Here is a 6,002-nt window from a genome sequence, read left to right as displayed (position 1 = left end):
AGTTACCATGGATACAGAAATACCTGGAATTGTCAGGGGAGTGTTGATGGTGGTTGTTGATTTAATGGTGGAGTTCACATCGACAGAAAAAGCAAACTGATGGTGCGTTCGTAGAAACACGGAGAGTTGGGAGCTTACATTTCATCACACCTGTTGATTCTGCTGCAGTCTCAGGACCGTGGTTATGACTCTCCTGTTTTTTTGCGACAGTGCCATCTACTGGACGACTGCAAACTGAAAACTCAGGCAGTTTGTCATCCAAAATGAATACAACTTTTTCTAAAAACAATTTACAGTTTTAAGGATTTATTTTACACCTAAATGGATTTTAAAAAGTTTATTTCCCCCCAAAATAATAATTTTAACATCAATTTGAAGGTTTAGTAAACCCAAGTAATGTTTGTAATCAGTTAAAAGGTTTATTACACTTAAGAAAAATGTATTTTAAAATCAATTAAAAACATTTTTTAAGTTAAAATTCTAATTTAAAGATCTTTTAAAGGTTAATTACACACTATTTTTAACAACAGTTTAAAGGTTTATATAAGGGCTGTCAAATGATAAAGATGCACCAGTGTCGTTCTTTAAATCCCTGTGACTGGGGTTGGTTAGGGCGCGCGTCCCATGTATTGAGACTCTCATCTCGAGCGGTAGGCCCGGTTTGCTTCCACCCGTGGCCCCCTTCCGCATGTCATTCCCCGCTCTCTCTCCCTGGTTTCCGACTCTATCCACTGTCCTCTCTCTGAATTAAAGACACGAAAAGCCCAAAATAAATCTTAAAAAAGTTTAAATCCCTGTGACTACAGGGAGACACTGAGGAGGATTATCTACGGTGAGCCTAGAGGGACAAAATAACATGAATAATTGCTGACAGTCCTATGTACCCATGTATGCTGACTACCCTTCAAAATCAATTCTAAAATGTTGTACAGCTTATTACTTATATTGTATATTTCCAACAAAATAGCTTATTCACATCAATACTCACCTCTTCTTCAATAAAATCTTCTTCAGCCACCTCTTCAATAAAATGCTGATAATATCACACAGTGAGATGATGTTTTACTGGTTTACATGTGTCCTGTTACTGTATAAACTCATGAAGGTGGTTTTCGCCTAATTGACCAACATAACGTGTTCTAGAGTATCCAGAGATTTAAAGGTCACATATTCTCCTCCTCTTCAACCAGTTTGTCTCAGAGCTCCTCAAAACATGTGTGTGAAGTTTCTTGTTCTAAATCCACTCTGATCCTGTATTTGATCATGAACTATGAACCCCTCTATTTCAGCCCTGCTCAGAACAGACTGTTTCTGTGTCTGTACCTTTAAATGTAAATGAGCTGTGTCTGACCACGCCCCCTCTCTGGAAGGGCTTGGGTGTCTCTGTCTTTCTCGCTCCATGGCTGTGTCCGAAATCACTCATTTATTCCTTCTCCCTATTCACTATATAGTGAGTTTAATACAGTGGACTATATAGTGCACTCACTCAGCAAAATAAAAAAACCTTTCGGACACTACTTGCTCACTCACCGGCCGCTGACAGTGACGTCATTGTTGTCGCGCAACTGAAATGCGCAGCTTAACAACGGTCGAGGATCAATAACAATGGTAAATAACAGCATGAATTTCCGTGATAACTTATATTATACACTTGTAAAATATTGAATTTTACAAAATGAGACATGTTTTCAGACCAAAACTAAATTATTTAAGATCACAGACTCTGGTTTCTTGTCTGTCATCATCATGAGGACAAACTAACATCACAAAAGTTGACGATCTTTTAATCTTTATTAAAACTGATCATAGATTTCAGTAAAACGCTCTGAATATGAACTTTACTGAGTTTCTGTGTTCATGCTGCTCGCTCCTCTCGTCCATTTGAGAGCAGCCGAGTCAAACGCCACTCTCCACTCGTAAAAATCTTTTGAACCACAATGCATGATGGTATATATTGCTCGCATAGTGACCATCGATCATACACTACTTTTTAAAATGCATTGTGGGATACATTGAGTGGACTATATAGGGTATGACCATGCTCACTCAGAATTCGGACAGCATTACAAAATGACGTGTCCACTATATAGTGGATAGGGAGTGATTTCGGACACAACCCATGTCCTATTGTTTACGGAGAGAAGGCAGACTCAGAGGGCAGAACAAACACCAAGGTGTAGGAGTGCCCTTTGTGATGTCATGAAGGGAAAATCTCCAAACAGCCTGTTTGAGCACACATTTTCTGAAAAGTGGAGCAGGCATAAGACAGAGAGGATGGACTTTTCTCATCATTGGGGGGTTTGTAGACAGACTAGAGACACATGTTAGAGTTTGAGAAACATGGTGAGGTGGATTCTTTTTCAATATGTGACCTAAGGCATTGAGAAGATGCATGCATATATTAAACTTCACGGTAATGGACCAGAGGCGGCCACAAGCCGTTTTGTTTTGCTGAATATGAAGCTTACAAGAGATCGAATTATCGATTAAGAATCAAGGTATTTATAAGAATGTTCAGTTTGATCTCTGTCAGCCCACGTTTGGATGTACTTACTGACTACATGAACCAGTTTCTAAAGCTTTGGGGTAGTTACATTTATGTTGTAACTTTGACTACGACCACGGTTACATGTCTGTGGAAGGCAGAGAGACAGGCAGGCTGACTGATCATGTGACATGCACATAAATCAGACTGATACGAGGTGCTTCTTGAGCAGCAGAGAGAGATAGCGAGGCTGTCCGGCATGCACAGCAGATGGACCACCATGCAAGTGCAAGGACAGAGTCAATCTGTTCTCAGCCCAGTCCTCCTCCTCCCTCCTCCCCCTCCCTCCTCCCCCCGCCGCAGTAAATAAGCACCTGTTAGACAACAAATTAACTTGTTGACTGTAAAAACCAGGACAGCTTTATGCCTTTTTTTATGATAAGGAGCTTGATTATGGGACCTGGAATTATCTGTTAATTAGTGAGTCCTTCAGAGTCTGAGAGCAGAGGGCAGGGAGGCAGGCGCACAGCAATGCGGGCTGGTGGTCAAAGAGACGCGGTGTTTATCGTCTGAGGAGAGAAGAGAGAGGGGAGAGCGAGCAGGGAGACACGGATTAGAGGAAACACAATACGGGTGAGAAGAGGAGAGGAGTCAAAGTGTCAGCATTGAAAAACAAAACGTACAAATCCACTCAGTTGCTACGGGAGACGATTAGGACCACTGAAGAGAAACACACAGTGGGGTCGGACTTTTTTAAGGCTACTCACTCTGAAGTCAGAATCCTGGCATCAGGGTCACACTTTAAATAAGGTCACAATATTCACCTTTAACTAGCTGCGTATTAGCATGCTCATTAGCAGCATACTGGCTGCTTATATCTACTTTATTCTAAATGATCATCTAACAGGTCTTAAACTAAAGGGTGTTAAAGTCAAGACCACATTAACCGAGACCAGAGTGCTGTAAGACCGAGACAAGACCAAGACCAAGGCAGGGCGAGACTGAGACAAGACCAAGACATTTAGGGATCCAGAATGAGACAACACCAAGACCAAGACCAAGACCGAGACCGAGACCGAGACCAAGACCAAGTCAGGGCGAGACCGAGTCAAGACTAAGGCATTTAGGGATCCAGAATGAGACAAGACCAAGACAAGACCAAGACATTTAGGGATCCAGAATGAGACAAGACCAAGACCAAGACCAAGACCAAGACCAAGACCAAGACCAAGACCAAGACCAAGACCAAGACCAAGACCAAGGCAGGGCGAGACCGAGTCAAGACCAAGACATTTAGGGATCCAGAATGAGACAAGACCAAGACCAAGACCAAGACCAAGACCAAGACCAAGTCAGGGCAGGGCGAGACCGAGACAAGACCAAGACATTTAGGGATCCAGACTGAGACAAGACCAAGACCAAGACCAAGACCAAGACCAAGACCAAGACCAAGACCAAGACCAAGACCAAGACCAAGTCAGGGCAGGACCGAGACAAGACCAAGACATTTAGGGATCCAGACTGAGACAAGACCATAGCAGGGCGAGACTGAAACCAGGTGTTTTTAGTCAAATAAAGTGAAACGATATCAGAGTGAGACAAAGTAAAAAGGTAGTGCTGAGTTCTGTTCAAATCAGTAAATGAGGAAACCAGGAAGAGGACTCTAACTTAGAGTTTTTATGTCTTCTGTTCTGAGGAAGCTGTCGGAGAAGAACGACTTTAACGATAAGCAGGAAGTCAGAAATGATGAATGATGAAAACACACTTTGAGTTCCTCATCTTCCAAAGGTTAAAAACTCTGACGTCAGCTACCATGAAAGTCTTTTGGCAGTCGCAGTGGACCAGATGCTCTGGAGGTCTGCGGTATTACAACAGGGGTCTCTGAATCCATAGCAGGAGGTCACGACCTTTCCGCTCCGCTGCCAGAGCGCGCTGATGCTTCACTAGGATTACAGTCGTGTATGTGTGACATGTGGGAGCTCCCCCAGCTCACTGTAACCTGACAGGACCATTGATATCAAAAACAAGATCTGACACAGGTGTTGTGTCTGTGAGACGAGGGCCACACTCTGACCTTGACGTCAAACTGTTGCCATCCTCGCTTTGCCTCGACGACCAATCCAAAGCTGCGTGCGGCTTCCTTCACTGGATTTATCTAAATGGTCGTCATTAATGATCTGAAAAGGTCAACTAAAGGCAGCTGTGTTTATTGATCTCTGCACGTTTTGTTTTTTAAGATTTATTTGTTTTCCTTTAATGGAGAGATAGGACAGTGGATAGAGTTGGAAACCAGAGAGAGAGAGTGGGGAATGACATGCTGGAAAGGACCTACAGGTCAGATTCGAACCCGGAGCCTCCATACATGGGGCCCGCGCACTAACCACTGAACCACCAGCGCTCTGATTTACATTTTTTATGTTAATTCCTTCTTTTTTAGGAGCCCGGGAGATGACATGGATAACTTCTTTTTCTAAAATAGCCTACTTGTGTGCTTTCTATTTCAACCACGTTTTAGAATAATTGTACGCACTTATTTATTAAGACACATGTACAATGTATTTATCTGCACGCGCAATTTATTCACGCGCACACCTGACCTTCTTTATACTCAGTATTTATCTACCTCTGCACATTTGTGTTTGGTACGAGTCTTCTTCTTTTTTCACATGCCTGTTTTAAACTCTTTTAGTAAGTTTAGTAACATGGCTTCCTTTGCGGATGCTTTGAGGAGGAGAACATGATTTGTTTTGGGCGGCGGTAGCTCCGTCTGCGTGTAGCGGGTTGGGAACTGGAGGGGCGCCAGTTCAGGTCCCGGTGCGGACTGTGCTCGGAAGTTGGTGTGGTAATTGGAGAGGTGCTAGTTCACTTCCTGAGCACTGTGGAGGTGCTCTTGATCACGGCACCGAACCCCACCCCTCACCTTAACATCTCTCCATTAGGCCACAGGATCCCGTTTGTGCATGCGTGATTGATTTTCTCCTTGCGGGATCAACAAAGCAGATCTTCTTCTTCTTGCGAGTGCGTCTTTATCAACACGTGCTCACAATTCATGCTATTTATTTGTATACACGCTTCAGTTTTAGTAACTTGCAATAAGATCGAGATAAAGAAATTATTTGTTTAATGAAGATGTGCATGTAAGCTACTTAAATGCTCATTCATAATTCATATAACAGGAAAACAGAAAGCGTGCAAGTGTTTACAAAATAACCTTTTCCATGTCTCCTCTTGGGCTCAGAACTTTGACCTTCATACTCAGTATTTATTGATCTCTTTCACTTCTGTTAATTGAATTACTATTTATGCTTCTTTTCGCCTCCTGTCTTCATATTTCTAACGTCTTAATTTTAACTAACTTTTCTTGAACAGATCTGACCTCCTGTGTTGATATCTCTGTGACAAAGTGAACAGTGTTTTACTAATATAGTCACTAAATTCCTTTTAAATACAACGTTCAGACATTTCAGTTTAAAGGAATCTTTTGAGTGTCGTTCATGTGACACGAGGACTTCAGTGA

Source organism: Labrus bergylta, chromosome 1 (genome assembly GCF_963930695.1).
Source record: "Labrus bergylta chromosome 1, fLabBer1.1, whole genome shotgun sequence".
NCBI classification, from domain to species: Eukaryota; Metazoa; Chordata; class Actinopteri; order Labriformes; family Labridae; genus Labrus; species Labrus bergylta.
Note: the sequence above shows the minus strand (reverse complement) of the source record.